This window comes from Hermetia illucens, chromosome 5 (genome assembly GCF_905115235.1).
Source record: "Hermetia illucens chromosome 5, iHerIll2.2.curated.20191125, whole genome shotgun sequence".
NCBI lineage: Eukaryota > Metazoa > Arthropoda > Insecta > Diptera > Stratiomyidae > Hermetia > Hermetia illucens.
Window position 1 is genome coordinate 34,189,086 of NC_051853.1, and position 14,784 is coordinate 34,203,869.

The following is a 14,784-nucleotide window of genomic DNA, read 5'->3' on the forward strand; positions in this document are numbered from 1 at the left end:
ATCGTGAGTATAGGCCAGTAGTTGGGTGGACTTAAAAAGGATCGTACCTCTTGCATTTACTTCAACATCACGGATCACTTTCTCCAGGGCCAGGTTAAAGAGGATGTATGATAGGGATTGTCGTAGACCATTGTTGATGTCGAATGGTCTTGAGAGTGATCCTGTTGCTTTTATCTGGCCCGCACATTGGTTAGGGTCACCCTAGTCAGTCTTATCAATTTCTTCGGGATACCGAATTCTCTCATGGGCGTGTACAGTTTTACCCTGGCTATGCTATCATAGGCGGCTTTAAAGTCGATGAATAGATGGTGCAACTGTTGTCCATATTCCAACAGTTTTCCATCGCTTGCCGCACAGAGAAAATCTGATCTGTTGCTGATTTGCCTGGAGTGAAACCTTTTTGGTATGGGCCAATAATGTTCTGGGCATATGGGGCTATCCGGCCTGGCAAGATAGAGGATAATATCTTATAGATGGTACTCAGCAACGTGATACCTCTATCATTGCTGCACTGTGTGATATCTCCCTTTTTATGTATGGGACAGATAATGCCTCATTGCCAATCGTCAGGCATAGATTCGCTGTCCCATACCGTGACCACGAGTTCATGAACCACTTGGTCTAACTGGTCGTCTCCATATTCAACTAATTCGGCTGTAATTCCATGGGTTCCTGGCGACTTATGATTTTTAAGCCGATGAATCGCATGGACTGTTTCTTCTATACTTGGTGGTGGCAGTATTTGTCCATCGTCTTCAGCTGGCGGGACCTCCAACTCGCCGATGTTGTGGTTGTTCAGTAGCTTATCAAAGTACTCAACCCATCGCTCCAATATGCCCAGTCTGTCGGATTCGGATTTCCCTCTTTGTCTCGGCAGGTGTATAAGGCTTCATCCTGCTGACTTCTCTATTTTCTGATATTTAATTCGTTCAGTTCTGGGCAGGTTACTGAAGCTGACAGCACTGAGCGATGTAAATATCTCGAGTCAATGCTATCAATCAATGGAGAACCGCGTTATGCTCCTCACATAGGGAAACACAAAATCTCTTATACCTGAAGCGTCAAGCTTCCGGTTTCCCAACTTGTTTGCTAATGCAGTTCCTCTTATTCGGATCGGTTTCTGTTTCGCTGATTACGTGTTCTGGTCTTGTGGCATTTCTTGATTTCAGAGTTCCAACCCAAAAATCGATACTGTATTTTATTACAGAACCTGTCTGCAAGTCCCTTCGTCAAACTTGCTGACTGCGCATCCTACCGCTATATTACGAGGCCAATTTATTCTCGTAGATCGATTTAAAAAATTATAGCCTCATGGCTATTACGTGTATTCTTCATTGGATTACTGGAGATCCTGTTTATTTGCCTGCCTGTCCATCTGTTTGTCTGTCGCATGCAATTTTTCCACAAACGGCGGTACGGACTGACATGAAATGAAAGTTGCAAAGGAGAGCCATTCTCAGGAACTGCGCAACCTAAAAGCCTAAAAAATAATCATAATTACGACATGACATCTAGGCCTTAAAATACCCTGGATGTCGATCGACAAATAAGCACGAACATGTGGCATTGCCAAATGTCCCATCAGGGTTGTCCCTTCGTGCGGAAAAGGGAACACTCGGTAGATGCGTTATGGGTATGCACATGCGCGTATACGCAAGGTTGTAATGAACAAGAGGCGAGGGGACGTCACTTGGCGTGATTTTTGTCCATGAATCTTGTTCATTACAACCTTGTAAGCAGCGCCCCACGGGTTCGTATTTGCTTCAAGGCACAACTGCTTGCAGCAATTCCTCTTACTTTCCCGTATAGCCTTCTTAAGGTTACTTCGAAGATTGCGCTATTCTTTTTCCGACTGTTGATATCGCAATCCTTTTCCCACAACAAGAAGAAAGCGGACCTCATCTAATGGTTAAACAGGACTTCTTCACAATCCCCGGGGTGACCGAAGAGGAACTATGGTAGATCTGTGGACTATTTGGAGACAATGAGGCTCCGGGATTGGAAAAAGGCAACATTGATTGATTTTGCAGACGACCTGGCAGTGGTAGTAGTTGCGAAAGACACCAGGACGTGGAATTGTATGCAAATGAAATCATTCATGCTATCAAAGCATGACTAAAAATGCTGAAATTAGGTTTGGCGGAAGATAAGACGGAGGCGGTTCTTATTACCAATTACAGGAAAAACAACACTGTTAAAATCCGCGTTGGTAATCACGAGGTCGTTAGAAAATCGACCATTAGATACCTGAAGGTAATGATCATTGTCAAGTTGAGCTTCTTGGGGCACGTGGACTATGCTCGCTAAGAGGCAGCAAAGGCTAGTTCATTTGAAGCAAGGATAATGTCAAATATTGGAGGGCCAAAATCTAGCCGTCGGCTGGTTATCACAGGGGTGGTGAAAAACTTGAGCACACTGGATAACACAGCGAACCAGAGAAGGGTAAGTTCGGCATACCGGCCAATCGCGTTGAGGGTGTGCAGTGCATGTATAACGGTACCAGATGAGGCAGTGTGTGTCATCCCGGGAATGATTCCCTTAGATCTTTTGGTCAATGACACACTGTCTCTACCGAAGAAGGAGGGTGAAGCCGGTCGAAGTGACTGCGGGCTTCCTAAAAGCCACTAGGAAGGAGCTGTACAGAAGATGGCAGAAAAAGTGAGACAATTCCGGAAAGGGTCGCTGGACTCATGCACTGATCTGGTGTATTGAGAATTAAATTACCACCTAACGCAGTTCCTTACGGGACACGGTGGATACAGGAAGTGTTTGCATCGCTTCGGATTGGATGAGTCACCAGATTGTCCAAAATACGCCGCTATACCCGAGGACCCGGAGCATGTTATGTGCCACTGTCCGAGATTCGCGAATGAAAGAAGGAGGTTAAACGATGCCATCAACGCAGTGATCGGACCCCATAATTTCGTAGAGGAGGTACTGAGCTCCGCAGCAAACTGGAGTGCGATAAGCAGAACAGTAACTGCAATACAGGAGAAGCTGAAGGAACAGAAACGAGCTCAGAAAGCGCGACGGACGCGTGACTAAGTTGCGAGCCCTCCTTGCGAATTAATACTTCACGATGGTCCCGCGGGGATATGGGCGGAGAAGTGAGAGTGGTTTCAGTGGGTGAAAGTCCCACACACTGCTGCAACCTGGCGCAGTAGCGTCTTTTTAAGATTTTCACCACCACCCATAAAAAGAAAGTATGAACATGTGGTTATAATATCATACCTTGTTTTTGGGGCCCTTTAATCATTGGGGCCATCTTGTCTTTTAGACGGGGGCTTAATCCGTTGATGTTCTGCCTGGGATACTTTTCTGCATGTATAAGGTCAGGACAGGTAGGTAAAACCTTGTAAAGCAGCCAGGGCCTCAAATGGTTATAAGAAGCCTAGTAAGGTATATGCGGAAGTCATAGCATCGAAACTGATCATAAACGTGCTAAGATAATTATAACCACTAAAAGCATATCAGGAAGCAGCGACTAAAGTCCTACGAAATGTGTGGTCAGGATGAATTCCGTAGTGCCAAAAGAAAGTGTCATAGAGAAAGCGAAAAATATTCAAAGCTCTAGACATAAACATATGTATCTATCGTGGAACTTTCTCAGAAATGAAGGGAAGCAACTAGTGGTTAACTATAATACATTAAAACATGAAAAAGTGAAAACAAACGCTTAGCGGTGTTAAGGTCTCTCCATTCAAGCGGCTAGGGATAGCTTCCCTCTCGGTGGATTAAAATTAGAATGATTGGTCTGTTCCATAAATGAATGGACCTTGCACGCTCTACCATTTAGAAATGCTATATGCACAGTGCGTTTTGTTGTTTCGAATTAGAGAGCAATCATAGCTCTCCACATACGAGTAGTGATCTCAATTTGGAAGGTAGTAAGGTTAAATACGTACTGGCCATAATTCAAGCTGTTTAACAGTACTCGACCCTAATATCGTATTTACAGTATCTGAACGAAGCTCTAATTAATATTCAAATTAATGAAACCGCTAAATGTTGTTTTGCCTGAATTTCATATGTGCATGCATCAATTATCTAATCCTAGATACCATTGGGTCATTGTACTCTTCACCCCCTTAGTTACCACCAATATGGCTTTGAATTTCATAACCAGCGTCTCAACTAACGACCAGAATACCCTTATTGCAACGAATGCATCGAATCTTCAACAAAATATTATTTCAAATGATGAAAAATCAATATTTACACAGCAAATTGTTATTTTCAGATCGATAGACAACAATATTCGTAGCTTTTAGTCGGGACTTGAGCCGCAGACTGACCGTCCATATTTTGCACTCTGAGATCATCGACATTTTCTACATTAGCCGCGGCTGTCGTGCACAATTAATAGTCACCTAGTGGTCTTAAGAAAACTATTATGAAACGCATACTTCAAATATTGACAGTTTTCAACCACATAACACACATCAGACATAATGCAACGAACTCATCAAACGTCGCGCATACATATAGTATCTCATCAGAAACCATGAAAACCATCAAAATATCCACGAGGGTATGTATCCACTATTTAGTGTGGCACAGTGAAATCGAGTTGCGAGTTAAATGGATGAATTGACGGAGTTTATTGACTTTTCGGCCAAAAAGCACATGCAACGCACACACTTTGCCCGGCTTGGTCTCACCACAATTCGATAGTCGAGAAACATTGGTGGAAACAATAGCCATAAGTAAGGCAAAGTTGATGACAAAGTTATTTTTAGCAAAAGTCTACAATCTGAAATCTCGGTCAAAAGTTTCGTTGGAGATATTAGGATTGGTTTAGAAGATGAAATTTCGAGCTAAATTGATTATTTTGTTTACGCTGTTAATTGGTGCCATGCGAACGTTTTCACCGTCGATCTGGGCTTTCTAATACTTGTCCTTATTCGCTGACGGTGCAATAAACTAGAATCAATATCAACATTTCATTATTAAAAGTAAACTTCCGTGCATCTTCCTTGATTAATCAAGCGAGCGATAGGGTTCATGACATTAGTGGTCATGCATTATGCTTCTCTGGCTCTGCTTTTTACTAATTTCCTGTATGACATACGTAGTTTTCACAATTTTCTGCCGGATTACTTAGCAAGAGCCTTAGCCATTTCGGAGTCATAATACAAATAGGCACATGCAGATACTCGCATCTAAGCAACTCCGACTAGGTTTTGAATTTACCACTCATAGCATGAGACAATAATATAAATTGCAATTTCCGTTGATACCAGAGGAATCAAAGGTTCGTCACTTAGCCAGTATATATTGGTGTTAACAACAGCTTTTTATCAATTTTAAATAAATCATCTAAATCCAAAAGGACATGTCACAAATCAAATTCTGGAAAAGTGTCCCTCATTTAATTAAATTATCTAGTTGCACAGCCAGGAGTTTTCGTTATTAAAGATACACTGATCTTGATTCCAATGCATTTGTAACTTAACTTACACGGTAAAACCTGTCCTTGGGACTTAAAGCTGAACTTATAGAACAGAAGAAAATTTACCACCCAAACGCGCACGTGCAGTTCAAAATCTGACATACCCAAATCCTGTGCTTCAGGGATGGAAAATTCACGGCGGATTACATCCTCTCTTTCCTCACTTGTTGGTGAGCCTGTGGGCACTCCACTTGCTTGGTATTTTGATGGTTGAATTAAAGTGATGCCCCTACAAAACTGTGCAGTGCCTAGAATAGTTAGGTAAGTTAGTTAATTGAGTGTTCTTTACTTAATGCAAAATTTACTCTTTTCGATTCATTATATCACAACTAATTTTTAAGGTTTTCTCTGGAAACTATCAAATGTTGAAACCATAAAATCTTTCAATTAATTATTCCATAATAATATGGCGCCCAATGTGGGTTAGGCCTATGAAACATAACGTATTCCCAAACCCAATCTCGTTTTGGTGTGTCAGTTGGATATGCATCACCTTCTCAACTTTACTCCCGGTTAGGCTCCACGTGCATTTGACTCTATTTGTTTAGTATTTATTGTATTACACACTTTTCCCCCAGAAGCAATTGTTCCTTAACCCCACTTCCATCCCACCTTGTAGAGCAGAGCTTCCTATCTTTTCTGAGTATAGTATACCTCGACAGTTTTTCATTTTTATGGTTTTGTTTGTGAACAAAACCTGGTTAAAATCGGTCCAATGTTTGTCTGTCTGTCTATCCGTCTGTCACTCTGTCTGTATGTCTCCTTTTTTATAGAGAAAGTATCGAAAGCCACAGTGAGCGAGTTCAACCCACTAAAACCACCTCTTCTCATCTGATATGTCCCACGGAACTATCTAGAGACATTACATCGTCGGGCGAGTTAAAGCCCTCTGTTGGTTTTTCGTAAGCGCTCTAAATTTCAAGGCTCCTCCCTACAACTTATGATGCCACTAACTGCATTCCATACTTCTTAGGATTTGAGCATTTGCGGAATGATCGTTACCACTTGTAAGGGTCTCATCAGGAGAAATTGAAGTTGTTTCCTCTCATTGCAAATCTCGGACACACCAAGAGTATGTCCTCGCATTCGTTTAGACTTTCAGGATAGTGGAGAGAATCATCGTGTCCAAAGCGATGTAAATACCTACGGTATCCACCATGCTCAGTCAGAGATTGAATGAAGTGATGGTGGACATCTCCACAGCTGCGCATAATCAAAAGCTGGATACTTGGAATCAGCCTGTGCGTTGACCTCTTTTTGTGGGAATTATCCCAAAATTTCATTCACACTCTAATTGAGCACGTTCTCTCTTCCCGTCGTCGGCATTATAGTCACTGCGTGCTTTTCAGTTCGCATCTTCGCATTTCCTCATCTTCTTCCTTTTCTTTAGCTTTTGTCCCATTTACAAGCGGGATCGACTCATCGTGATCGGTTGCGCTACTTTACTCTATTAAAAGCCTGATCTGGATACAATCGCGAGGCTTCCAAATCTACATCCAGCGTATCCAACCAGCGTTATTTCGGGCGGCATTTTGGTCATTTACCATCGTCTTTGATATTCAGAATAATCTTGGCGAGTGAATTCTAGATAGCACGAATTACGTCACCATCCCACCGAAGGCACCCCTTTTGCATTTTTTCCACGATCGTTGCAACCCCATATCGATCGCGGATATCCTCATTTCGGATGTCATCAAAACGTGCCACGTCACTAGTCTAACGCAACATTTTCATCTCCATTACCGCACAAAGCTCTTCATTGCTTTTTATAGTCGGCCATCACTCAACAATGGGCATCATTCCCGCATCTACGAAAGAGGTTTCGTCCGACGTTATTCGGAATACGCTGGCGACTCTTAACGCGATCAGATGATATACTGAAAATAATTTTTTCCTATACCTTTGAACATTAAGGGTTTTCCTCCAGACTGGTGCTACGTAACGTACAGCAGAATGGATGAACATACTCTAACTAGCAACAGCCTCCTCAGTGGTTTGTATCCTCCAATATTGGGCATTATGTCAGTTAACGGAGCTGCAACTTTCCTTGCTTTTATGTAGCTTAAGTGTTCCTTGAAGGTCAATCGATAATGTTGCCTAAGGCTATGGTATTTGATGAAAGGTGTGCACTCCATTGCATGCTGTCTCACAAGAAACCGTAGAACTTCTTTCGGTTTACAACTATCGACCATTACAGCCTCAGTTTTGTGTTCCAATTCTGGATCAGCTTAACCGATATCTTACATTTCCGGACATCATCCTCCAGATGTTTGTCTACTACAACAATTGCGATGTCGTCTGCAAAGCCGATAAGGGTAGCTTCTCCCGGGGTGCACATTCAGTTCAGTTAAGGATTTTACTATATGCTGCTATTGCGCTGAGCTGGAAACATTCACCACGACGAAAGTGATGATGCACAGCATTTTTTCATACCGCCCCGCCACTTTATACCTGCCTGCCTTCTCTGGCAGATGTACCACTGCGTTGATAGCATGCACCGTTGATCGCCCAGCGCGAAAACCCTATTGTTGTGTGACATGCTTCTTGCTTCCTCTACAGTCGGGAGCAGCCTGTTGCATATAATGTCCTCCAGTCACTGTCCACACTGTCCAGCCAATAAATGGGACGATACGGGGATGGTTCACCAGGTGGATTACCACTCTTCGGTAGCAGTCACCATTTGCGTTTTCCGCTAAGTCAAGCAGCTATTAAAGGTGGAAATGAGGCACTTCGGTCTCGTTTTTATCGCCACGTCCGGGATTCTGGCCAGCCCAGGTGCTTTTTCAGTCCCTACATTTTCGCAGATAATGGTAAGCTCATTCACTGTTATACTTGTGACATCCTTTGGGGGAGTTTTCTTTTCTCGGCAATAAAACTGGGTACCTAATCTGCGAGGCCCTGCCTCCTCTATCGACTTCTTCCCACAGGTTGATGTCGGCCTCTTCTCATTAGAGAACTGCCGAAAGCGATCTGAAAGTAAATGATCGCCTTTAGCAATTCTCTTTCACTTGCTTTGTACCTCACCTTTGTCTGTGAAATTTTCTGCTTGTCATTCACCCATTAATAATTTCTTCTTGCTTGTAGGCATACGGCACGCGGTCGTTTGGCTTCGTTTTTTCACAACGAGAGGCGTCATAGGCTGCGTAAATGTTTCTGACAATCTGCTCAGATTTTTCTCTCGCTGTACCTGTTGGTGTGGAACGATCCTTAAATATCTCAACGAACATTTCCGCGTTAAACATCTTTGAACTCCGCTTGAGGGAGCGTAGCAACTATAGATATGAACACTGTTAATTTTAGCTCTTATGAACTCATAACCAGGCGTTGCGATTATTTTTTCGAATGGGTATCTCATGTTGTCCAAATTGGGCACTTTGCACTTTTGTCGGTGGCCCATACCACGTTATCTTCTCTTCTATATGGTTCGCTAATAATCGTCATTCCCACATCGAGCTCTTGAACTGACTGGCTCAAAAAAACGTGTGCGATCTCACAATGGTTGAGATTTATCTGAATAAATCTAATTTACTCTTTGATTTTGGTTCCCTTCTAGGCAGCGGGCATTGTCTGCTTCCTATGGCCTGCATTTTTACAAAACAATCATTGACGGTTTTTTTCACAATTTCGTGGCAGGGGTCCTTTTTGTGCACACCACCTGCATCGGTCAGACCCCTCTTGCTTGTTGTCTAAGATCTAGCTATATGATCGTACTTAAAACATTTAAAACACATGGCAGGAGATATTTTCTCCCATCCGATCTTGACTTTGCCACTTGCTTGCCCAAACAGCTGGCAAGCGCGTATGCTTTACTAACGTCCTCATTAAAGGATCTACTAACCAATTTCTACGTCCTTCTGATCGGTGTGACATTGTCTCCCAGGTCGCTCAGCGTCGGATCTCCTTTGACCTTTCGCAGAATCTCAGCGTAAGAGAGATCACCTCTGTTTTCGATAACAATTGCATCTGCATAGGGCCTCCTTCATTTTACCTACTTCCCGGGCTTCATAGTTGTCTAAACATTTGCTCCCCTCTTCTAGGGTTTCAATTGTGAAGCCGATTTGAAGTCTAAACTTTGCACTCCCTCCGTTACTGGTTCTTTGGGCTCTTGGGTTTTCTTTGCTGTTGGAAGCTTTACACCACTATCTTCCATTCCTTCTCCGCTCCTCTGTACGCCTTCTACAACTTATTACTTTGGACTTGTTTGAGTGGCTTGTTCCATCCTTTTGGTAGCAATAGCTACCTACCACAAAGAGTTATCGTAGGTGAGAACTGTAAACGCCACACATGCATTAAACTCACGGCTGTTGCTGGAGTTTCGGTTTTAAGTATGCTAATGACGAATGTTGGGGTTCTGCATCTACTAGGAGATATCTTTTTATGAGTACAACGTGGTCCATTCTGCTCCATGACGTGGAGGTATGGACTGATGCACTTGGCAAGAAGGTGTATTATAAGTGCTTTGTGCGAGTGGCATCTGCCTATCACACTGTCTCAGAACTGACTGTGATGTTGATTCCAAGAGTAAATGCCGCTTTCCTCCATGACAAGTAACGTAATCCTATATACAAACGCAGGAAAGAAGACTCAAGGTAGGTGATTGCCAGTGAAGAACAGTAACCTACGCTAAATGATCAGAACTTCTCTCGCAAATTGAGTGAATAGCCAGATGGAATGCGTTGGTCATCGGCAATTTAGAACGGTGGGTTAATTGAAGGCATGTAAGATTGTTTTTTTTTCCAAGTTTCTAAGAGGGAGGGGATTTGAGATTGGAAAGGCACAATCCCGTGACTGTGTGTTCTGCGATGTTATGATGGCCGATCTCGATCACACTTTTTCCCTTGTGGAAGGTGGGAAAGGATTCGTCAGCGGCTTTACGCGGATAGAGGGTAGCTCTCTCCAACCAACCTTTCTAGAGAGTTGATGAGAAGCGCTGCTAGATGTAGCCGTGTAGCGCGTCATATACGTTTTCCTGTGTTACAGGCTTGCAGAAAACTTTCAAATATACAGGACTTCAAGAGGGACAAATGAAACAAAGCAACACGAATTGCACACCATGAGTGGTACAATTATTCTTTGTGAAGAAGTTCACTAGGAGGCGTGGCAATATATGGCTAGCATTGAATCCAACCCAGGACTTTTTGAGACGTCCACACTCCTCCTCTACTGTTCTGCGCCAAATACTCCTGGGGCTACCCAGTCGTCGTGTAAGAATCGGTTTTATTCATCATCATCAACGGCGCAACAACCGGTATCCGGTCTAGGCCTGCCTTAATAAGGAACTCCAGACATCCCGGTTTTGCGCCGAGATCCACCAATTCGATATCCCGTGTGTCTGGCGTGCTGACCTACGCCATCGCTCCATCTCAGGCAGGGTCTGCCTCGTCTTCTTTTTCTATCATAGATATTGCCCTTATAAACTTTCCGGGCTGGATCGTCCTCATCCATACGAATTAAGTGACCCGCCCACCGTAACCTATTGAGCCGGATTTTATCCACAACCTGACGGTCATGGTATCGCTCATAGATTTCGTCCAAGTGTGATGTATCCACTGCCACTTCCGCTTTTTAATCACATCACCCACGGGTAAATCGTGTATACTCTGACCAAGTTCTTCGTTCGAAATATTATAGTATCAGCTTGCGTCCCCTGATGGTACGTCGCACACAACTATTTACGAGGGTTTGGAGCTTTTGTGGGTTAGTTTCCATGTGCTATTCCCATATAGCAACAGACAAAGAACATCAGCACAGAATAGTGTTGACTTGATCTTGGAGTTGAAATAAATGCATTTCCAGATGTCAGGCAAGGCAGCGAAGGTGGATCTAGTGCTGCTAATGCGTCGAACGACTTCCGGTTTGATGCTACCGTCGGCAGAAGCCACCCTTCCTTTCTTGGCAATACCTTCTGATGATCTGTAGACGTTGCTTCCTATAGTTGCTATACTGCCAAGATGATATTAAATAGGTCATTCAAATTTCGAAATAACATATCGAAGGCGAAGCGCACCTTTATCAAATCTGTGGATGCTTCTTGATTTTTCGGTAAAGTTTGTAGATTATTTAAAGAGTGAAGTTGGGGAAGCTGCAATTCACTCGGTTAGGCCTAGTTCTTTGTTAAATATTCTGTTCTGGAAGAGAGTAATCAATTATTTCATTATCATCTACCTACCCAGGAAGGTGACGATCCTCGTTGAAATCAAAATGCAGCATTTGCGATGCATATTTCTTACTGCTCTCTGACTGTTTAAGATTCTATTAAATTGACCGATGTATCTGAACTTATTCTTCATATCTTCTACAGTATCAAAAAGCTTCCGGCGATTCGTTTGATAGCAGGGGGCATAATTCACCTTAATCTGGCGGAAAAGAAAATGACCCAATGGCTTGATTCGCGCCCACTTTAGAGCCCATCTCGCCACAAAAATGCGCTAAACTACTTGGCAGAGGCTGTTGACCGACAATTTCGTAACGATGCGGACTCTCAAAAAGTCAAATGTGAAGTGCGCTCCGCAGCTGGGATTTCGATTTTAAAAGCGTCATAACTCGTCGACTTTTAGAATGCATCAAGATGGAGCTACGCCAGCCATTCACAGGCGAACTAGTTGTATGTACGCTTACTTAAGGTTTTATGATTTTTATTTTCGGCGTTCATTGCAGATGTCCCCAGTATTTTTCTTTTTCGGATTTTCGCCATGACCAGACCTCAACGTTGCATGGAATGGCAACATATGTTTAATGGCCGGACAATTGGGGACAGCCTAAATATTCGAGCATCGTCGACCAATGGCCACCGAGATGCCAAGCGATATGTTCGCTGGCTCGGTCGAGAAAGTTGAGTTTGTCGAATTTGTAAACAAAATATTTGCAAGCGGTCAATGAACGGAACTCCGTATATAAGCGCTACACTCGTTACGTATCGTCCGTCGTCATTGCTGCACGTTAAATTTTGAAAATCAACGAAAAAGGCCAAGAAGTCCACTTGAGCACTGAGGTTTGCGCGCGAATTTCAAACTGCATCCAGTACTTGCGTGGTGCATACTTGCGGTGCTGAGAATGAGTACTCCGGCAAATTGCAATGAGTGTAGGTACCTACTCCAGATTACAATTTATTTTTTGTCATATCCAGTTTCAGATTGTTAATGGACTTCCACACGGCGACCATAGTGGTCCGCTGGAGCAGCTGGCTCTGGTTTGGGTCGTAGCCATTGGCCAGTTACCTTTTACTGCCTGGAGAGGACGCTAGATTTCCTGCTGATGGTTACTTCCGACCAATGTAATAATACATTGAACCGCACCACAGTACAGGTCATAAATCTTCGGCTTGATCTTATTGCGTCAGTCGCGCAAATGCGTTTATTATGTATGAAAGTTTCGCGTTATGCTTGCGGCGTCTCGAATTCGTCAGTTCAACCGAGTTTACCTTCATTTTTTACGATTCCGTATTAAATGTCTCAACTCACAGAACTGTTGGTAATTAACAGATTTTTTCGAAAGTGTTGACGTTATAAAGATTAATTAGATGTGTAGTCGTTCGACTTTTATTTAGAAAGGCAGCCGAAATACCTATTCAACATAGAAGAGGTTCACTGTGTGAAAACATCAAAATGAGTTCTGTCTGAATATACTGAAATATATAGTGCTGAATAAATGAATTACAAAAAATTAACTTCGCAAATACCAACGGAAAAAACTTGGTCAACTGGTTGAACAATACACTGGAAATCCCAAGCCTAGCTGTTCTGCGTAAAAGCGTTTTGTTAAAAATCCGTTCCGAACAATATCATTCACCACTGCGACAAGAGGCAATTGCCTAGAACAATTTGGATACCAGAACAAAGCCCAAAGCTCATAGGATATATCGCTTCCATTTACTGAGATTAAGGTAGTGGTACCTTAACCTTAAGAGGAAATCTGTCGAGCGTGACAAAGAGGTCCATTGGAGGACACCCAAGACTACGTTAAAAACTTGGAAGGTTGAATCAATTTATTCTGAAATCTTAATCAGCTCAAAGAAGTTCAATCATTGGACTAGTTTCTGGCACCAAAAGTAGAAAATTATTTAGGCGTAACTGTTTTTGGGACCGCCTCAACCGCATACCTTACGGAAAAACAAATCAACCGATTTCTTTAAATTTTGCATAATAACGGAGAAAACTACCACATAAGGCTGATGTAACAGCGTTGCAGAAGATGCGCTGGACAGGGACCAGTCTCGTGGAGAAGAGTACCTAACACCATGTATTATAAAGGCCATCCAGTAAACCATGTGCTCGGAGTAGGTTTCTTAGTCAGTTAAAAAATGGAACCTGCTGTTATCATTTTTGAAAATATAAGCAAAAGGCTATGCACTCTGCGTTTCCGAGGCAAATTTAGAAATATAAGCCTCAAACATTCACACCACTACAGAGAAGACTGCAGAGTTGGAGAAGGATACGTTGTACGAGCCAGTTGAGAGACCATCGAAGCCTGTTCCAAGTATGATATGAAAATCATACTTGGATATTTCAACAGTCAAGTAGGGACGAACCCCGTATTCAGGCGATAGGTCGGCTCCCATAGCTTACATAGGGACACAACGATAACGGACTGCGGATTATTCAGTTAGCAGTATCACACGAAATGGTTGTTGGAGGCATCTGGTTTGCGCTGGAAACGGTCCACACGGTCTCTCCAGACGGAACCACTTTCAACCACATTTACCACTTGCTGATCGAACGCCACCACCTCTCAGCCTTCAAGGATGTAAAAAAAAATAGGGGGCCAATATAAACTCGGATCACTATCTCGTTGGCATAGTGCTCCGAGCTCGAATTACGACACAACCTAGAATCCCCTTTGACAATCAGCTGAGAGTAAATACTGAATCCATCCACAACGCAGATCTCAGTAACACCTACAAAGGGGAAATGGATGCCGCAATTTCCGCAGTCAACAGATGGCCTGGAGATGAAGCATCAACAAATAATTTTCACAATCACCTGAAGAACGTTATCATTGATACGGCCACAAACATACTTGACCCCAGTCGCAAGAAAAGTCGGAACGGCTGGATTGACGATGAATGTAAGCTAGTAACGGAACGGAAGAATGTCGTATATCGAGTAATGTCGCATTCTCAAAGAACGCGAATGTAAAAAGGAACGAACAGGTCTGTGAACTCGAAAAGTACAGGGAGAAACCGCACCAGTCCGGAAAGTTTTACCAACAAGTCAGCGGGATGAAGCCTTATACACTCGATGCTCATCCTGCCGAGACAAAGAGGGAAATCTGATTTCCACCAGAATGGCCATATTGGAGCGATGAGTTGAGTATTTTGGTGAACTGCTGAACAA

At 43.0% G+C, this 14,784-nt stretch overlaps 1 long non-coding RNA gene across 1 annotated transcript; it reads left to right on the forward strand.

Moving 5' to 3' along the window:
• Positions 1–12,389: 12,389 nt before the first annotated feature.
• On the forward strand, positions 12,390–12,978 carry LOC119658331. Its single transcript, XR_005250215.1, has 2 exons — positions 12,390–12,533; positions 12,585–12,978. It is a non-coding gene; the product is annotated as an uncharacterized LOC119658331 (long non-coding RNA).
• The last annotated feature ends 1,806 nt before the right edge of the window (positions 12,979–14,784 follow it).